Source organism: Chlorocebus sabaeus, chromosome 8 (genome assembly GCF_047675955.1).
Source record: "Chlorocebus sabaeus isolate Y175 chromosome 8, mChlSab1.0.hap1, whole genome shotgun sequence".
Taxonomy (NCBI): Eukaryota; Metazoa; Chordata; class Mammalia; order Primates; family Cercopithecidae; genus Chlorocebus; species Chlorocebus sabaeus.
In genome coordinates this window covers 13,055,463-13,078,111 of record NC_132911.1, presented here as the reverse complement: position 1 = coordinate 13,078,111, position 22,649 = coordinate 13,055,463, and positions in this window count along the sequence as shown.

Genomic DNA, 22,649 nt, shown 5'->3' with positions numbered 1-22,649 from the left:
GCACAATGCCAAATCCCTTACAAATAGCCTTCCTTACACTGCTGGTGCCCTTCAAAACACAGGAGACTCACTGAATATTTTAGGTTCAGCTTCTATGCCATTTACTGCTTCTGTTTCCGTAAAAGCTCTTTTTGGTACTCCTGACTGAAATGATGTTCTTCAAGTTTCTGTATTCAGTGTTCTAACTGTATGCAATTTCAGCACTAAGTATGGCTTCAACTGCCATTTACAGGCTAAAGCTTCCTAAATATATAATTCCAGATCTCTCTGTTAATTTGTGGTCCCTATATCTAATAAATTTATTATCAACTCTAATGTGTTAATCAAATCAAACATGTCCATTTATTAACACATCTTTATTAACATATCTGTCTCTTCTTCTGAGCTCTTTTGTTTTAATGCATGTTAAAATCACCAACCTGAGCACAGAAGACAAGAACAGTATGTTCTGAGCTGTGCCAGCTGAATCCCACCCCTAAGACTGAGGCCTGCATTTCGCCCGTTGCTACAGGAATGCTGACAACTCATCGATGTGTACTTCCCCAGGAAGTGCCTTTAGCTAAAAGAATCTCTTTTACCCAAGCTTGTATCCCCTTCCTGGGGTAGCCCACATCCAGTGATTACTAAATATGGAAGAAAAAGGTTCACCCTCCGTGTCTCTACTTGGGACAACTCTGAGGGGCCACTGCACCTCCAGAGCTCCATGTAGCCTCCACTGCCACCACATCACACTTCTACATCTCCCTTTGCCCAATTCCACTTCTTCCCTCACTCTCTTAAAAAATCTCTGCCGCTGTATCTTCTTTCTGGGAGACCCAACCTCAGCTAGTGCGAACTTAGGGTCATTCTTGATGACTCCATCTTCATCATCTCCTTCCTCCAATGGGTCACCCAGCCTGTGAATTCTCTCTTCTAAATAATCACCCTTTCTTTAAATCTCCACAGTCACTACCTAAATTCTGGTCTCCATTTAGTATCAAGATTATGACAATTATCTGCTAATGGTCTGCCTCACTCTGGCTTTTCTTTCCTCCATCTTATCAGAATTCTGCTACTACAATGATCTTTGCAAATACATTCCATGACATCATTCTCCCATTGAATTCCATCAGAACTTTGACAATGACATTCAACTCTTCATAATGGAATTTTTGCCCATGTCTCTGGCGTCTCTTACTATCATGACTCCTGCTGCCACTATTCCTACTATCGTTAATTCTGCCGCCGCTGCTGCTACGACTCACAACAGGCACTTACTAGGATGTGTGAAGAGAAAAAGAGACCTCCAGCTACAATTTTCCTAATAGTTCATGCTTATTTATGTTTATGTTCATGCTTATTATGTTCCATCCACACGTCACATATATTCCCTCTAGATCATCAATTCAATTCTCTTTTTTTTTTCTTTTTTTTTTTTTTTTTTTTGCGAAGGAGTCTCTCACTGTCACCCAGGCTGGACTGGACTGCAGTGGCATGATGTCGGCTCACTGCAACCTCTACCTCCCAGGTTAAAGCGATTCTTCTTGCCTCAGCCTCCCATGTAGCTGGGATTACAGGCACCAGCCACACCTGGCTAAGTTTTTGTATTTTTAATAGAGACAGGGTTTCACTATATTTGCCAGGCTGGTCTCAAACTCCTGACCTCATGATCTGCCCGCCTCGGCCTCCCAAAATGCTGGGATTATAGGCGAGAGCCACCATGCCAGGTCATCAATTCTCAAACTATAACGTGGGGATCTTGTTAAAATGCAGGCTTTGATTTAGGAGAGCTGGGGCTGCAAAGCTGAAGCTGTTAGTCCGGGGACGACACTTGTCACATCAAGGCTCAAGTTACCTCCTATTTAGTCGTCAGAAAAGAGATATGGAGAGTATTAGTCTTTATAGCGACATCTGAGTAGGGGGTGTTTACCCCTGCTACAATGTCTTACTGGATACTGTTTGCATTCTGTTTGCCCAGTAACACAGAACTTACCCAGCCAGCGGGGAATATATCCAGGGTCTGGGAGGTGCTTCATGATAGCTGGTAATAGTTACTATTCTCCCAGATGGCAATCCCACTCACTGTTAATTATTTTAAAGTGGCAGTGGTCCCTAAGACATCATCCATCCTATCTAACAAAAAAGCAAATAAATACACTAGGAAAATAAACACAGAATTAAGAATATCCCAGGCTAGAGGAGAGAAATATGTTTACTGCTTTCTTAAGTTGAGAAAGCAGTAAGTATATTTCTTGCTTATGTTTACTGCTTGTCAGAGTTAAGCAGCTTGTCAGAGCTAAGACATAGTAGTCATAAGAGATATCACGCCACATCTCTTCCAGGAATTAATGACCATTATCTGTAATTGATTGAGTATTACTAATATACCATCAGGCAAGCTTCTAGACTAATGTCATTCTTGGAAGCCAGTGAAATTCATATTACAGATTTAAGGTCCTTTGATACAGTACAAATAACCCCTATATACTTATCTTATTAAAACCATTATATATATTTGCCATTGAGGCCTTTATAACAGTTCTTCTGCGTAAAAGAAAAAAGATCAGGAAAAGAATAAATCAAGAATATTATAATTATCATCAAAGATAAAAATAATAAAAGGCGTTATCAAAAATAGTAACTACATTATAGTGAAATAAATAATTCATCTGAATATGAGAAAAATTTGAATCCATATGCATCTCAAAATATATATCTACAATATATGAAATAGAAATGTATATACCCATCACGAAAAATTCAAAAATTGATTGTTATAGCATATGTATTAATGAAGCAAATGTGGGAATGACAAACACTAACTTCCAAATAATGTTTACTTGGGGAAAAAAGTGGAAAAATGTATTTTTAAAAATATTTCTTTAAAAATGCAAAGACATCTATTGCAAATAGTACATGTTGGCATCTGCTTAATCTCAATGAGAGGTAAAGCAGATTTCTGTGATATCATTTTTGAATGCTTAAAATGTTTTATTAATTTTTGGAAGGAATGTATGTAAGGTGATTTTGAATGGTAACGTTAAAGCATTAACGTTGCTGACTGTGTTTAGATTATCATTATCTAGCTAGGACATCACACCCAGTCTTAGAATCTGTAAATATAGTAAGGCAATATCATTTGGTAGTTAGTTGAGAATATTAGCAAGCTCTTGTAATTCATTTTAAGTCAGAGATAGGTGTCAGAATCTTTGAGCCATGCCTTATTAAATTCCCCTCTTTTGTTGACACTATAGTGATGTGACAATTGGTCAGCTTTGATTACAGAATCCCAAGTCCCCTGGAGTGAGTCTGCCTGTTAGTGGTAGCCCTAAAGAGTTAGTTTTTCTTGGTCGATGTTTTGAATAAAATCATCTGTAACTTTAGCTGGGGCCCCGCTGTGTGCATTTGGACTTCTGCCTCTTAATATAACCATTTAATGTTTTCCCAGTTTATTTTTGGTTAATTTATTCCCTGGTTTTGACTGGACTTTGTCTTTTTTATTTTTATTTTTTAAATCCAAAGCCTGTCCTTTTTAGAGTGGCTTAAAGAATAATTGCTAAGGAATGGATAGAGCAGATTGCTTTACAAATAATGGTTTCCTCTGCTTCCTAGGTGGGACTCTGGGGTTCAGAGGCTGCAACTAATTGAGGCCTTGATATTCTGTCTTTTTTTTTTTTTTTTTTTTTTTCTTTCTGTGAGACGGAGTCTTGCTCTGTCGCCCAGGCTGATATTCTGTCTTTTCTTAAGCTTCTGTCAAATCAAGGGATCAGTGAAAAGTGTCCTTCCTACAGGATGCTCTTGGTTGCTGTCCCACTACTCTCATCAACTCTACCGTAAGGCCCAAGACAGACCCCTGACAGGTTTGCAGGGAAGAGGAAGCTTCTTGTGGAGTAAGGAAACATCTGCCCACTCTCCTCTTTATATTCATACCACCCTGCTCCATAAGAATCATCAGTGTTCCCGTTAAAAATTTCAGGGCACTCTCCCTTGAGTAAAGCTGCACTCATATTTTTATTGGAGATTCCACAACTACTACTGCTTACATGGTCTTCGTATATCACCACTCTATACTTTTCTCTATCACACTGAGCCAGGTATGTGGATTTTTAGTCCTAATTCTGTCATGAACTATTTAGAAAGCATTGATTCAGTTATTTTTCCCCTCCATGGCTCAGTTACTGCTCAGTTACTACTTAAGGATATAAATAAAAACATCAGATTAAACTTTTGTATGGGTCATTTTACTATCTGTATCTTTTTGAGAAAAAAGCTATAAAATAGTTCTGACATATTTCTATGGTTCATTTCATTATCTGTATCTTTTGAGATAAAAAGCTATGAATAGTTTTAATATTAAAAAATGCATAAATAATAGCATTATTAACAATTGGGTGTGTAACACCCAATGTTACAAATATGGTTGAAACCTCGCATAGTCTATTTTCTCCATATAGTAGTAAGAACCTGAGGGCAAATTGATTATGTTGTTCCTATGTTTGTTCTCTTGATTCCAGAAATCCTGCTAGATTTACTAATTTTGTTGAGTTTGAATTTTTTTTTAATTCTAAAGATTTCTACATAATTTCTTCTATACCTGTAAATGTGCCTGAGAACTTCTTAGAACACCTAAACAGGTGTGTTTATTACACATCTATCTCCATTTCTAGTTACCAAAACAAAAGAAGGTAGATTAGCTCAGTTGACATGGGGGAAGAAGGAAGACCCCTCAGATACCAAGACAAATCTTAGAGTTAATGGATTTATAAGGAGATGAGAAAGAAGGTGGATTTTGTCTCAGTAATTAAGTGAAAAGAGTCTTGGTGAAATTTTTCTGCTCCTGAAGGTTTCATTCTCTCTGCTGGATAGTGTCTAATGTATAAAATGATAGGTGGTTACTATAGATACCACCTGATACGTACAAACCCACAACAGATAAATTCTCTCATTTATCTGGAGGCCATACTGTCCCCTCTTTGGAATTTTGACCTCTGCCTTGACAGGTGGATTTTACTTAAACAGTTTGCCAACACCCCCCACTAATATATTTAAGCCCCACAAAGTTGAATATTTGTAGCTAATGCACTTTTCTGTCATCAACTTAAAAAAATCTGTGTGTGCAAACCCCGACACAGTTTTCACTAATATGTGTCATCTAATTCATACATGCCCAGTACCTAACATGAACAACAAAAATATGTGTACAGCTCTTCTGAACTGAACGTGAACTGTTTAATTCCATGGGTAAAACGATTTCCCCCTAAATCGCTCTATCGTTGGCAAAGGGAAACAATATATCAGAATCAGCCAGTGGCAATTTTCAATCAGGCAACTTCCCTCTGGGAACCTGAATATATCACGCTTGCCTTTACCCAGGTTTATAAAATTACGGTCATTTGAGCCACTTTTACTGACAAATCTTTTTGTTGACTATGTCAGGATAGAAAAAAAGCTGATCTATTTTCTGATTCTGATACCGTAAGCAGTCAATTAAACTTCCTTCAGAATCAATTTTCCTAACTGCAAAAGAGACTAAACAATCTCATTCTCTAACGTTCCTTAGTAATAGGAAATATTAAATCAGCGGAGTTTGAGTCAGATCCATGGTTTTTCGTCCTAATTCTGTCATTAACTAGATAGCATTGATTAAATTATTTTCTCTCCCCAGGACTCAGTTACTGCTCAATACATAAATAAATAAATAAATACATGAAACATAGGTTTCTCATTCCTATACATTTCATTGTCCTTTACTACATGTGTTTGTATCTTAAAGTATATGTAATACACTCCTTCATGCCATTAAATGCTCCCTAAATTATGGCATTCTGGAAAATTCATGGACAATTTGCTCTTCCCTTCTCAACATAGTATTTGTGAGATTCATCCAAGACTACATCCTAATGCTTGATGACTAATTTTTTATTCATATTTGTATTACTTTTGGTGGATATGCCCCAGTTTATCCACTCGTTCTCCTATTGAAAACATTTCATTTTCCAGTTATTTGCTATAACACACAATGCTATTATAATCATTCTTGTACATGCCTTCTTAATCTGTATGATATATGTTTAGGAGTGGAATTGCTGGGACAAAATTTACATGCAACTTATGTATGCCAGATTTTAACAAACTATTTTCCAGTATGATTAAAACAATTTACATTTCCTCATCAGTGACAAGAAGTCCTGTGTGCTGCTCCGTATCCTCACCTGCATTTGCGAGTGTTGGACGGTTTACGTTTTTCTCTATTTTAGGGCTAAAACATTGTACCTGTTTGTGACTATAATTTGCATTTCACTGTTTTCCAGAGCGGTTGGACATTTTTTCATGTGTTTATTGGCCATTTGTGTTTCCTATTCTGTGAATTGCCTTTTTATATATTTTTCCAGTTTTCTACTGAGTTTTCTCTTTTTTTTTTTTTTTTGTTTTTTTTGATTTATAGTTTCAAACCTCTATTTGGAATACTGACTTCATTAATTTTTCACATTCCAAATATTCTTCTGTAGACTATCCTGGGTTTTTGTTTTGTTTACATGTTATAGTCTTTTGCTGCACAGGCATTTGGAGTTATGACACAGTCAATTTTGTTAATCATCTTCTTTAGCCTTTGTTCTTTATTTCTCTTGTTCAAGAAATTCTTTCTCTTATCTGCAATATTTAAATACTCTCTTAATACTCTTTTATCTTACTCTGAATAACTTAAAAGTTTTACTTTTTTAAAAGATTTGTCTTTGCTTATCTGAAAAGCCAACATTGTCATTTGTTAACTTTCTATAGGTCTATGAGCCAATTCTTGGACTCATTTCTTTACTGTTGTTCTATTTGTCTATCTCTTGCTCCACACTGTCTTCTTAAAATAAAGCTTTGTAAGTCTTAACATCTGGTAGGACGAGCACACCCACCTGACTTTTCTTATTCAAAATTATCTCACTTCTTTAGGGCTCTTTGATCTTTTCTGTGCATTTTTAGAATCATATCAAATACTGATTAAATCCTAACAAGATTTTTATTAAAATTGCATTATGTTTACGAATAGATTTGATCTTAAAAATTGACAGTATTGTTTTATTGATATTTCTTTTGCATGAACATAAAACATGTCTCTGTTAATTTTAAGTTTTTATAAGTTAATTTTCTGTAATATCTTTTAGTAAAATATACTTTTTTCAAATACTTTCTCAGCACCTTATGATTTATTCCTAGGTATTTCATATTTTTCTTGCTATTATGAATAGTATATTTTGAAGTTTATACTTTCAAAATATTTTTACTGGGATGTAGTAAATTAAATTATTTTTAGATTTTTTTTTTCTTTGGAGATGGAATTTCACTCTTGTCCCCCTGGCTAGGGTGGCAGTGGCGCGATCTCGGCTCACTGCAACCTCCACTTCCTGGGTTCAAGCGATTCTCCTGCCTCAGCCTCCTGAGTAGCTGGGATTACAGGCGACCGCCACCACGTCTGGCTAATTTTTTTGTATTTTTAGTAGAAACGGGGTTTCGTTGGGCAGGTTGGTCTCGAACACCTGACCTCAGGTGATTCGCCTGCCTCAGCCTCCCAAAGTGTATTTTTAGATTTTGTACAAATCTGATGAACTTTTTATTTCTAGTAATATGGCTACAGGTTCTCTGACAAATACTGTGGACAGATAAGTTTGTTTCTTCTTTCCATGATCTATTCTTATATCCTCTTCTTGTATTTTACTTACTAAGATCCTCAGTAAAATCTTACATTGGAGCAATAGTAGCAGACATCCTTGGTGGAAATGATTTCAAATGAAGTGATTTCAACATTTCATTATCAAGCATGATATTTGCATTAAGTTTTGCTAAATAGGCCTTAGGTTAAGAAGAAAGTTTCTTATTTTATTTTAGTCTGCTAAGATCTGTTGATCATAAATATATATTATATATATATACGTATTATATATAACATAGATATGTAATGAATATCGTATCACTAATTAGATTTCTTTTTATTTCTGATATTAGTTACTTATTCATTTTCTTCCTTTTTTTTTCCTTGCAAAACCTTCCAGAATTGACTACTGTATTAGTATTTTCAAAGAACTAACTCTGGCTTTGCTGCTTTTCTCTATTGTAACTTTGTATCCTATTTCATTAATTTCACACTTATTTTTTCTTATTATATTTTTCTCTATGGTCTTCAGTTCTATTTTGTTTCTTCTTATAACTTGCTGACTTAAATTTTTATGTCATTACTTTTCAGATTTCCTTTTTAATATTTGCACTTTATGGAAATGTATTCTTCTAGGTATTTCTATGTTTAATGTGCCATTTTTATTATTATTTAATAATTATATTGTATAAATAAATACAGTTACATCATTATATTTTATTGGTAAATTGCTTAAGAAATTGTGCCTTTCCTTCCTAGATAAGATAAACTTATTAATTATGCTGTTCAAATCTTCTTTATGAGTTTTTACTTGTAGTCTATTGACTAATGAGCGATGGATATTAAAATTTATCCCATAAAGAGGAAGTTTTTCAGTTTGTCCTTAGAATTCCAGTGATTTTTGCTCATAAACATTTGGTATATGATAGATACATTCTAGTTCAGAATTGTTACATCTTCTTGTGGAGGTTAAACCTTTTATCATTATTCAGTAACCCTTTTAATATCCATTTTTTTTGATACTCAAGTCCATTTTGTGTACTAACACAGTCATTCCAGTTTTCATTTGTAAGTATTTGCCTGATTTATTGCTATCCTTTTACTGTTAACTGGTCTTCCTTCAGTTCTAGATGTGTCTTGAGCTTGTAATGCACCTTTTGTAGTCAACTCAACAATCTCTATCTCATAACCAACAAATTTAGTCCATTTATATTTATGAAGATTGTTGATATTTTTGGATGTATTTATACCACCATTACTTCTGGCCTAGATTTTTTTCTCTGATCTCCTTTATCTTTCTTGGCATGTTTTCTGTTGTTTGGGTTTTCTTATTTCATGTTTTTCTATTTATTTAGAAGTTATGTTCCATGTCTTTGCTCTAGGGCACCCGTCCTTTAGCCTTTTAAACATTACCCGCATTATAGCTCCTAGAGATTTATCTTACTTTTTCTGTGTGAAATCAGCTTTGCATTTAACTTTTTAATTTTCTATTTTATTTATCGTGTATGTTGTTTTCTCCACATTGGGAGGGATGTTTCTCTTTACCAATTCATAATATTTACAGAAATAAAAATCTCCACTACGTACTACCCTTTCTTGTTCACTTCCCCTTCAAACTGATTAGCTGAAGAACAATGCAGATACCTTCCACTGGGGGATAATGGAAATGTCTAATTATCACTAAAATACAGAAAGGAGAGACCCATCCTTTCCTTCTTTCTGACTGTGAGTACTGATTTGATAAAGTTTATGTGAAGTATTTGTCTAAAATGTGTTCTACTCAGCTTCTACTGATTAAGTCAGTCATAGTACCTTCTTGTAGACCTGGATTCTCAATGGTCAATAAAGATTTGTCCCACATTACTTTAAAAAGTTACCAACCTCTCAATCATATTTAGCTGAAACAGAAAGTAGAATAATTGTATGTATTTTTCTGAGAAATCATCCTTAAAAACCATCACTAGACTCCAGGTCATAGGTAGATGGCATTTTCTCTACTTTGCTTCCACCTGCTATATGCTGACCTTCCCATTCTTCCTTCTCAGCTGTCATTCTAACAGTTTAGAACCATGCTTAGAGGGCTGATTAGGGTGGCAGAGGCAGTTTATCACTAAAGTTTTAAGTTTATCTTCCATAGTGTATAATCATTTCATCATTGAGCAACTGGGGATGACATATCCGAATACTCTCTCCTTGGCTTGCAGGTTGGGACCATAGGTTTATTTCTTGACAGTGGAACATGAGTGTAAGTGATACACATCCACTTCTTGTCTGAAGGAGTTAAGTACCAAGTGTCTGAGGTTCCACACTCACTGAGGCAGGGTTTATCTTGAAACTCCAAGATGGCAGGCTCAAAAGAGGGAAATGGCCTGAAATTCTGTGTTGTTGGTTGGAAGAGCACTACCTAACTCTCTCTAGACTGTGAAATGAGCAAAAAGCATATTTTTTATTATTAATTCACTGAGATTTGGGAATTGTTTATAATATCCGTTGCCTTGTCCAGCTTATCCAGTGGCACTCTTTTTCAACAGACATGTTGTAGCTTAATTCTCTAAAATTTATTGTTATTAGCGATTGCTTTTATGGTAAATATCTCTATGCAGTACTTTTAATAGCAGAGACGTGTTCTCTATTATTTATTTTATATTATTTTGGCTTTTTAATTTTTATTCTTCTGGTGAACTCTACTCAAGTTAGACACTTAATTATGAATATACATTTTGTTAGAGGAAGCCGTGTTCGGCGTTGGACATATTTTGTAGTGTGTTTGACTGTGAGGAGAATAAATTAGTTATTTGCATTAACATTTCCACTAGTCATCAATAGAATGAATTAAATTATGTTTCAACACAGTGGTAAATAGAGCCAATTTCATTATTTTAAGTGGTACTTAAAATGCTTTTAAGTCTTCAATAATTTATTATATTAAGGCATTAGATGAAAAATTTGTTAACTCCTCTTTTTCCTGTAAATTCTTATAAAAGTGAAGGAAAACTGTAAAAAAAATCAGCTGGCCTAATTAATCGTAACTTTCTTCTTAACAACTAGATAAAAGTTAACTTCATCTTTAAGGAAACACTTCAAAATGTATACAGTTATCTCACGTCCAATCCATAATCAGAATTTTATCTAATTGGAAAAAAAACATAATTTCAGGATCTGGAAAAAATATGGGGAACGTCACACACCGAAGCCTGTTAGGAGGTGGGGGCTGGAGGAAGGACAGCATTAGGAGAAATACCTAATGTAAATGACGAGTCGATGGGTGCAGCAAACCAACATGGCACGTGTATACCTATATAACAAACCTGCATGTTGTACACATGTACCCTAGAACTTAAAGTATGATAAAAAATAAATAAATTTTAAAAGGAAAACAAAAAATAACAAAAAAAAGATATTTCTATTTTTTTTAAAAAAAAAAGGTAATTTAGTCCAGTAAGTTACTGATGTAAACATTTCCTCAGGAAGTACTTGATATTCTCTAAAAAGGAACACATGAGCTTTTCTTCTCCAGTCCTGGGTGAAATGAGGTTGCAAGTTACATCACAGAGTACTCAAAATGAAACTGTTTACTTTTCTAGCAGTGTCATGATTAGATGCTATAAAATTTTCTACCAAATTTGTGCTCTGTTTTACAATGGCAGGATAAATCTCTGTAGCACTTAATCCAGTGATACTTTGTAAGTGAACCTGCAAAGAAGGAACATGTGACAGTTGCTTAAAAATAGTACTTTTGGTAGCAAACAAGTAGTGTACAGTCAGCCTAGTAATACACCGGATTGTTAACCTCAGCTAAGTGATGATTCATCTGTAAAAAATCCATACATTTCCTAGCTGGAACACATTAATCCTTAAAAAACATGGAAGAACATAGGTTTTTGTTATAATAAAGTGGATATATTAAGGCCTATATCATGATATTTGCTACCATTTATTTAGGCTGTTGGTATGTGCCAAAAATTGTGATAAGCACTTTCTATGCGTAATCTCATTTAATGTTCACAGCATTCTGCAAGTTGCAATCCTGTTTTATTTAAGTAAACGGAGTCTCTAAAAGGATAAATAAATCCCCCAAGTTAACATAGCTACTTAATGGCAGAACTCATATTTAAATACTGCTTCTAAAACAGGTGCATTTTCCCCAGAAACTTACTGCCTGGTTTGCTACCTATTTGATAGATTTGTACTGTAGACGACGTATTATATATTTTATCTACACATAATTTAAGTACTTATCAATGCAGTCATCCTATCCCAAACCAGTGGAAAAGAAAAATACCATTATTGTGATTGTTGTTTCAGGAGCTGGAGGCTCTGGTTTTCTGGGAGGATTATACACTAAACTACCACAAGAAAAAAGCAAATCTGCCTCTGAGCAGAAAGAATCCTAAGCAAGGAGTCCTATCTGGTGTGACAGACCTCGACACTGGCTATTGCTTTTTCAACAATAGCCTCCCTCCTTCCCTGCTCACAACACCTTCGGCAGAGATTCTTTATTCTTGAAGATAGAAGTGAACAGTACCCTTCCTCCAGGGGATGACTCATGAGAAGTATAAACCAATTCTAGCAACTTCTTTCCCCTTTCACAAGTGGTTGGAGCTAAGCCGGGTCTTCTGGATAGGGCTTTTAGAAAGCCTTTAGCTTTCCTAATGCAGATGTGATTTTCTGAGATGCTCCAGTCTTATTACGGGTGTGAGAATGAAAGAAAACATGCTAAGGATGTGTATGCACAGAGGGTTAATAAAAAACAACTTTTAAAGCTGCTTGTTTCATTTTTTTCAGCTCCAGTTTTCTAGTAAATAGGTTAAAAAAGGTAATACTGGATTATCTTAAATGTACAGACACTATATATGCCTAGGGCTCTTTAGAAGATAAAATCAGAAAATATATAGACTAGCATATTTAGAGTTATTCAATGCACATTTTATAGGTTTATTTTTCATTATTCATTCAAAATTTCAAACAAAATGTCCTTTGTATTGGTTTAATTTTATTTTTCTTTTGATGCCTCAAACAAAAAAACTGTAAAATTAAATAAGATTTCCCTGTGCCATTTTAGAATACTAGGATTAAAAGCAAAATTTTGCATTCATTCCTCTTGCTTCGGGCTTTCCAAATAGGTCCCTGTAGGGCCTTGATAAATTGAGTTTAGGTTATTTTCACACATAATGGCTACATTCTATTGTCATTTGTCCCCACTCTTCCATACCCATCTTTGCCCCCTCTACCTGGGGAGGCCACACAAGCATTAAAAATTAAATGATGAGTAGACAGTGAGAGGAATTTTTAACACAGAGAGAATAGAAACTGAGGTAAGAAAAATGCCTTTAACATGCAGTTAACTCTTTAAATCCAATATATTTTTAAGTCATTAATCCTGCAACTTAGTCTGGAAGGGGCACAGAAGACCACCAGAGTAATAGGCTTTATTCTAACCTTTGGGCATAGAGGGCTTCCAGCAAACCCAGCACTATTTGCAAATGCTCTGATGTTCTCTCTCATGAATAGAGCCAAAGACGCAGTAACGTGTGTATGAATTTGGATCTGGAGCGCTTTAGAATAAAGACGCCACAAAATAGTAATTGCCAGTTCTAATTTCATAGAGCTCAGAGAAAAGGGCTGGACTTCAGACTTCCAGAAAATGTTTATTCGCCAAATATAAAGTGAGCCTTTTTCCAGGTGTATAAATGACAGAGATTTCTTTTGGGACTCTGTTTTGTTTCTGAAGTACTCTTTTCTTTCCTACCACTCTGCATATTGCTTCATAAATTAGAATGACAGCTGCTAACCATGCAGAAAGGTTTTCCATTTTCAAGGAAAAAGGATTATTTTAATCCACCTCCAAAATGGAATAACATAATTTCATTAACATCTAACTATACCTTGCCCACTAATGGTAATGGATATCATGCTCCTTAACCAGGGTAAGCACAGAAAATGCTGCTGCCAGATTAAATCTCCCTAAAGGAGAAATGAGAAAAAATATATATCTAATCCATTTATATGAGGAAAAATGACCTGGGGCAGTAATGTTATTTTCTATTAAGGTAATCTGGAAAGTGGATGGAAACCAGTTAGACAGTAATTTAATATAACCACAACACAGAACTCAGAAATGAACAAATTTATTCCCATACTGAGAACAGTTAAATGGTATCTTAAGCTTGTATTTGATCTGAGAAAATGATTTCCAAAGCCTGGAATATAGTGATCTTATAAACACCACTTCAAAGGTTATTTGGAAATACTTTCCAAAACAAAAATAAGGGACATAGTTCTTTCTTAGTAAGACAAAGTTCTTTTTTAGCAATTCTAAAAGTCTTTAGAATGCCATCTCCTTAACTTCTAAATTTACAGTACAAAAAAAGACCAAGTAAGTTTTTAAAACTTTACTTCTTCAATGAAATATCTGTACATCATATAAGCAACATTTTAGATCTCAAAATAGAAAGTTTCCCAAAAGACTTTTTATATATTTATGTTTTTATATTATTACATATTTATATTTAATCATTTTCTTAGAAAACAAATGTGTTGTCCTCATAAAGGTGATTTTTAAAAGACGCATACATCTATTTATAAAACTTGTGTTATTGGTGGTGTTTTGTTCACGTTCAAAGGTCCTAGATCTATTGTTTATACAGGAGCTGTTCTCACTCTAAGAGTCATTTCTCTGCACCCCAGGTAAGTTTCTTCATTTGCAACTCAGAAAGGACTGAAGCAGCAGCAACCACAGCATGAGCTGGGCAGTAAAATGGACAAGAAAACTAGTCAACTTCTAGCTAAGAATGTTTTAAGAGTGCTTTATAGGTATTCAACATTTCACCTGCAAAGCCCCAAATATTCCAATATTGAGTTCTTATCATGAGGGAAGTAAAACATTCTTTAAAATGTTTATTGGCCAGCCACGGCGGCTCATGCCTGTAATCCTAGCACTTTGGGAGGTTGAGGCAGGCGGATCACAAGGTCAGGAGTTCGAGACCAGCCTGGCCAACATGGTGAAACCCTGTCTCTACTAAAAATAAAAAAATTAGCTGTGCATAGTGGCGGGCGCCTGTAATCCCAGCTACTTGGGAGGCTGAGACAGGAAAATCCTTTGAACCTGGGAGGCGGAGGTTGCAGTGAGCCGAGATCATGCCACTGCACTCCAGCCTGGGCGACAGGGCAAGACTCCATCTCAAGAAAAAAAAAAAAAAAAGTACACATTGTTGCAATTGGAAAACAACTTCAATAAGTGTAAAATACATTTTTAATAAGCTCTTTAAAAGAGAAAAACAAGCATATTATATATGTAGTTTTAACCAATCAAAAATAGCTTATAATTGCATTTCATCCATCTTAGTAATTCAAAGTATTCTTCAGTATCAGAATGGATGTTTGCATACAGGTCTTCTCCAAATCCAGAGACTAGATTTGTCCAAATTGCTTTCATTCTTTAGCAGGTACACCTGGTTGCAAAATTACATCTTGCTCTATTGACAGGCTTTGCCCGTGATCTTGACCTCTTGAGCATACAGTGCTCCCTACTTATCCACAGTTTCACTTTCCATGGTTCTGGTTACTTGTGGTCAATCGTGGTCCAAAAATATTAAATGGAAAATCCAAGAAATAAACAATTCATAAGTTATAAATTGCACACCATTCCGAGTAGCATGATGAAATCTCTCCCTGCCCTGCTACGAATCATCTGGAATCATAAATCATCTTTTTCTAGCGTGTCTACACTGTAGACACTCCCTGTTCTTTAGTCACTTAGTTGCCATCGTGATTATTAGATCAACATTTGCAGTACCTCAGTGCTTGCGTTCAAATAATCCTTATTTCACTTCATAATGGTATCAAAGCACAAGAGTACTGTGCCATATTTGTACATTTATCATACATTTGTCATAGGTGTATATACAGGAAAAAACATAGTATGTATAGAGTGTGGTACTATCCCAGGTTTCAGGCATTTGCTAGGAGTCTTGGAATATATTCTCAGCAAATAAAGGGGGACTACTGAGGGATTTTCCAACGTTTCCTATGGCTAAACTCATGGTTTTACTTTTTCTTTAATTAATTTATGGACCTCCAAAAATTAAACAACTTTCATTAGTAAGTTGATTAGTAAACTTTTGATATGGAAATATTAAGTGTTTGTTTGACAGTTAATAAGGATGCCTCAATTTGCCACATCAACTTTTTCTGTTTTCTGGAAAATAGGATGATGTATTCTAATTGAGTTGGCAATTTCTGCTTTAAAATTATTAAATTATTTAATTTCATAAACATAAGTGCCTTGTCATCATACAGGATTCAAATAATGCAGGTATTTTTATAGCAAAATGTGATACTTCTCTACCACCCAACAACTGTATTTTCCTCCTCTATCTACTTGGTGATTTTTACTGTTTGTCTCTGCTACCTTTCTCACTAGTATGATAGGAGATTTCTGCATACACATTAACTTCTTATGGCAGTGCTGAGTTCTATAATTTTCCTTCAAAGAAAACTGAAGCTACAACTATGAATCCACGTTTAAGTTAAAACTGTATGATATTAACATCTGGGAGGTAAAACTAAATTGGCACATGCCCCAGTTGTGAAAACTCTACCTCACAGGTGATCCATCCGTCTGTTGGGTGGCAAGTTTCTCCTGAGAACAAGGATAAGATATTTCACAATTTCATTATAATGTTAACCTAAAACATTGGGTCTCTATTTTATTGAAGTTATTTTGGAATTGAGGAAAGTAAGGTTACTTATTAAGCCCTCATGAATAGGTGGCATTATTGCCATTTTATGCTTTAACTTTGGAATAAAACTTTGGAATTCAAGCAACACATGCATGATCTGACAGTAAGTACCAGAGCTGGAATTTGAACTATGTTGTTGTCTAATTGCAAATTACATTTTCTTTCTACTGTTTGAAGCTATCTTATGGCAGTAGACAAAGCGTCTCATAATTTTACCTTTATTTGATGTTTTGCCTTATTTCCTTCCCCGCTAGTTTGACCAAGTTTACATCTCTTTCCTCCACAGTAATTGCTGTTATTCTTTCCCAGGTCAAATAACCCTGATGTCCTGTCCTAGTGTGTTCATTTTTCACCTCTTGGAATAAATCCACTTTCCACATGATCCCTGAAAGGCGCATCCATTTAATCATTGTTCAAACAGGAGCTGGGTTGTGCCACAGAAATAAACATGATAAAACTTGCCCTCAGGGTGCTCACAGTGACCTATGAAGGGGTTTAAAATAAAGATGGAAGAATGCTAAATGCACAAAAGTTACCCAACTAAACTTGAGTAATTAAATTGCTTACCAAATAGGTAACTCTTATGTTGAGCCCTAATGAAAGAATAAGAGTTAACGAGGAAACCTAGGTGAGATTATCAGTATTCTTGTTTAATGTTTTATTGGTGATACCATAAAAATTCCTTCAGGAGCTTTTTTCTCTGTCTCCTTAATTTGAGAGGAGCAAGATATTTTGAGAATGGCAATAGTTGAAGTTAGTGAAGGCAGGAATGAGATCTTCAGGATCTTGTATGACATGTAAAGGAATTTTCATGTTAGAAGTAGCAAACATTTTATACGTAGAAAGATACGCATTGAATTATTATATTCCCACAAATAAAAAAATATGTTGGAGTTCTAAGCCCCTATACCTCAGAATGTGACTCCATTTGGAGATAGAGTCTTAACAGGAGTAATCAAGTTTAAGGGAGATCATTAGGGCAAGCTTTAATCCACTGTGACTGGTGTCTTCATAAAAAGAGAAAATTTGGAGACAGACGTGGATACAGGGAGACCATCATGTGAAGATGGGGCAGAGATCCTGGTGATGTACCCAAAGTCAAGGAACGCGAAAGATTCCCAGCAGAGCAGCAGAAGGTGAGAGAGAGAGGCCTAGAACCAATTCTCCCTCAGAGACCTCAGAAGAAAGCAACCCTCTGACACCTTCATGTCAGTCTTCCAGCCTCCAGAACTGTGAGAAAATACATTTATATGATTTAAGCCATCTATTTTGTGGTACTTTGTTCCAGCAGCCCTAGTAAACTCGCGCAAATGCTAAGCAGAAACGTGAGATAATTGGAATTGGCTTTTAAGAAATATCTAACTGTAGCTACTGAGTGGAGAATGGACTTGAGAGGTGAAAAATTAGAGGCAAGGCTATCATAATCAATCTTTAGCACATCACTGCTGAGTGCCTGATTTAGCAGAGTAAATCATAGAGGATATGGGGTGGGGGCGGACAAAGAATAAGAGAGAATGAAGACAAGACAGATTTAGGAAGTAAAATTAACCCCTCCAGTTTTAGCAGTGACTTACAGCTTATAAAATCAATATGAAGTACAGTCTTTGCTAATAAATAGTAAAGGAAGGAGTCTCAGATCCAAAACCTCAAATGGTACTGAGAAAAGTGAATGGAAAGGAACAAAATGAGAAATTTGGAAACATCCTTGAGTTATATATTGTTAAATGAATTCCCATGCTGCAGAGTTTTCATGCCAATATGTGCTGATTGTCCTCAAGTTTTGTTTTCAAATATTGGGAAACGAAGTATGCAGTATTTCCCAATATTGTTGATAATAAAACCCTATTTTTTATTACATGACTCTCTCCAAGAACTAGCATTATAAAGAATAACAATGCAGAATGAATTATCCAGTGAGAAAAGATTTGCGATTGAGAGGTCATTTGTGGCCTAAAGAGAGGACTTTCCAGGAACGGAAAGTAGAAGATTTACTACGTTGCGTTAGAAGTCCATCAGAAAAGAAGACAAGTACAGATAACTTGCACTATAATAAAACAGTGATCTGAAGTCGGGGGAAGAGAATGGGGATAATGATTGACATTGGTGCAGAGATATTAGAATTATATGCCAAAGTGGAGGACTATGTTGAATGGGGATTATTTGTTCATTTGTTTTAAAAAGGGAAATACATGTTTGACAACAGGGAAGTGAGATAGAATAGAACCCAGTGCTCAAGTAATGTTAAGTACAGAGAACTTCCTTCTATGTGATAGCGTGATTTATCTCAATGTGTTTGAAGTTTATGTTGACAACACTTTCTCCTGGAATTTGGACCTTGTCTCAATATGATGAGTGGGTACTAAGTACTGGTAATTTTGTCAATATTGAGTATTTCAGAAGTGCACACCTTAGTTGTGAAAGGTTTCATAGATAAAAGAAAAATGAAAATAGGACTCATATTTCATTTCCTGGTCTTCATCTAATAGATACACACACACACACTTATTTATTTATTTACCATAAATCATTGTTTGCCGCTATCAGATCACAACTATTGCAATGACTATTATGCCTTCATAGGCGATTTAAAGGCATTCCAGTCTATTTACAAATAATCCTGCATTGATATTTAATAAAACAATTCAGCTATGAGGACTAATGAAAACTACCAAGTGCTTTAATAATCTATGTTAGAATTTTCTTCTTCATTTATTTTTCTTAATTGTGAAACAACCAGACCCTATTTTGGAGTTTGTATTACCTATACTACTTACTCACTACTTAAACTGATTTTACTGTATTTATCATTTGACAGTTTCTGCCAGGTTTCCCAACAGAACTGAAGATCTTTTGAGGGTGAGTGCATATTTATATCTATAAGTATCATCACCAGTAACTCCTACTAAACTTGGCAAAGAACAATAAAAATTTCTTCAAAAAGTATCATTAAGAGATATCTGAAACCAAAGCTTTATGAAGGTTAGGGGATATAGCAATGAACAAAATGGCTCTTTTTGTGAGGAATTCTTTATCTGGTTTAGGGATTTCAAATTTACCACGCACAAGAGTTATACGGGGACCTTGTTAAAAGTGAAGATTTCCTATCCTTATCCCAAAAGAACAGTCTAGTAGCTAAAACAGGAAAGCACCACAGGAAATAATCTCATGTAATATAATAAGGGCTTCAAGAGTGGTATGAGCAAAGTTCAAATGGAGCAGAGAAGAGCAATTTATTTCCAAATGATAGCTAGATTTCTTTATTCTTCTGAATTCTCTGTATTGATTTTAGTAGTCAGCTACCTTCTATGCATTTATTGTAATAATAAAAATAATAACACAAACAAAGATAGCAATATGAAATTGGTAGAGTTGACTATCTCCCTATTACACGCCCTTCATCAGCCAAATTACAAAGTAAAATCTGACAAGAAGTCAGCCAAATAGTTTTTAATTTTTTGAAATATGAGCTTTTAATCACTAATGTTCATAAGCAACCTTTCCCTGAGAGTTATTGTGGCTCAAAATATTATACGGACACTACAATTTTTGATTCAACTTTATTTTACCTTTGAAATTTATTTATGTGTGTAACTTATAAATGTGAAACTTAAATAATGTAACCAGCCATAATGCTTGTTAGATATGTTAAATATCCAAACACTTCACTGCCAATTCATCATTAGCTACTGCCTCAAGCCCTCTGAGTGCCCTGGTGCAGCCCAGTACCTGCCTGTGACTTCATTTCCCTGTAATCCAACAAATAAAACTAATGCTTGGCAAAGTAAGGAGTTCCAGAACTCTGTGTAAAGGATTATGGCCAATGTTCATTCAAATTGGTTATTTCTCCAGCTAAACCTGCTGTTAAATGTTCTGTTTATATAAGTATGATGAAATATAAATGGAGGTTGGGCAGATGGATGGATGATGGATAGCCGGATGGATGGATGGATGGATGGATAAATACAGATATGGAGACAAACAGATTAATCTTGCTAGAATCCTAATAATATGCAACCAAAAACAAATGAGAACTGTTTTCAAACAATTAGGACTTTGGTACTGTTCACTCTTTGATTGGATTACTGCGTTTATAGTTATTTCAATGTACTTGCAGATATATATGTTTACTTTTTAAAAGTCAACTTAATAAAACATTTAAACATTTCAGCCATTCTTAAACTATCCCAATCCTATATATACAACATCCCCTGCATTTGAACATAATAGCTCTCATATCACTTCCCATATCTTAAACCTATGACTTCCCAGGACCTTTAAAACTTTTAAAAATTGACAGAGGGGTCAAAAAGTGGGCAAAGGACAGGAACAGACACTTCTCAAAAGAAGACATTTACATGGCCAACAAACATATGAAAAAAAGCTCATGATCACTGGTCATTAGAGAAATGCAAATCAAAACCACAATGTGATACCATCTCATGCCAGTTAGAATGGCAAGTATTAAAAAGTCAGGAAACAACAGATGCTAGTGAGGCTGTTTAGAAATAGGAATGCTTTTACACTCTTGGTGGGAGTGTAAATTAGTTCAATCGTTGTGGAAGACAGTGTGGTGACTCCTCAAGGATCTAGAACCAGCAATATCATTTGACCCAGCAATCTCGTTACTGGGTATATACCCAAAGGATTATAAATCATTCTAGTATAAAGACTCATGCACATGTATGTTTATTGTAGCATTACTTACAATAGCAAAGACGTGGAACCACCCCAAATGTCCATCAATGATAAATTGGATAAAGAAAACATGGTACATAAACACCATGGAATACTACGCAGCCACAAAAGAGAATGAGTTCAAGTCCATTGCAGGGACATGGATGAAGTTGGAAGCCATCATTACTAGCAAACTAACACAAGATCAGAAAACCAAACACCACATGTTCTCACTCAGAAGTGGGAGTTGAACAATGAGAACACATGGACACAGGGAGGGAAACATCACACATAGGGGCCTGTCAGGGGCTAAGGAATAAGGGGAGGGAGAGTATTAGGACAAATACTTAAAGCATGCAGTACTTAAAACCTAGATGATGGGTTGATAGGTGCAGCAAACTACCATGGCACATGTTTAGCTATGTAACAAACCCGCACGTTCTGCTCATGTGTCTCAGAACTTAAAAAGATAGAGGCCTTGGAAAAATGAGTTATGTATTGGTTTTACCATTTTCCCTCCCATCATCTGGAAATAACCATCGGCTTTAACTAGATACGGAATTGAAAAGTGAAGTCTTGCTTTCAACAGAGGCAAAGACTTTTTTGTGCCTGTCATTTCATTAAACTGACACTTCATTTAAGTCTTTTGCTTTTAATAGAGATGCAGAAGTTTTGTTGAAATGAACAGGGAGATAAAATTTTATAGCGAAAGAGATATAAATTAAGACCTGTAGGAAATTAGTGCTTCAGAGAAAGTTTGGCATATTTAAGGAAGAAAACAGAGGGTTATTCAGAGTCTTTCAGAAACTTCTAAGAGATTATTTGAGGAACCAAACTAGTTTTTATGCAGAGTATATTTTCTTATAATAAGGGTAATTAAGCCAATTGAATGGGTATAAATGGAGATCAAGAAAAAAATGTCCATAAGGTCAATGCATTCTAGGATGGTAATAGACAGTTCATCATGGTGAATGTTAGAGATCTTCAAGCTTTAGGATTTAAAATTAATTATGTTAATTAATGCAGTCAATAAGCCATTGTTAGAATAGACTGATGCTTCTTTTCCATTAGATAGACTGATACTTCCATCCATTAGATAGGCTGATACTTCTATCCATTAGATAGACTAATACTTCTTTTCCATTAGATTGGACTGATACTTCTTTCCATTAGACTGATACTTCTATTCCATTAGATTCTGTTGGTTAGAATAGTCTATAAAATGAGGAAGGAAAGTAAAGCTTAAGCTTAATTAGTCATTAATTTAAAAAATATTTATTGAATACCTATTCATCACAAAGCCCTGTCCTGGGTGTTAAGGTAAATCAGCAAATAAAGTCTCCTTTCTCTTGGAGTTTCCATACTATTGGTGAGATAAATAATAAGCAAATAAACACTTAGATAAATAAATGCTGTAACAACATAAAGCAAAGTAAGGAGAGTGTGGTAAAGAGGACATCTGTTATTTCTACAAGTAGTCAATGAAGATCTCACAGTTGAGGTGACATTTAAATGGAGATCTAAATGCAGAGAAATCCATTCACAGAAGAGTATTTCAGGAAAGTAATCTGCAGGTCCAACTTTCTGAGGCAGGAGTGCCCTTGACAACCTTGAGG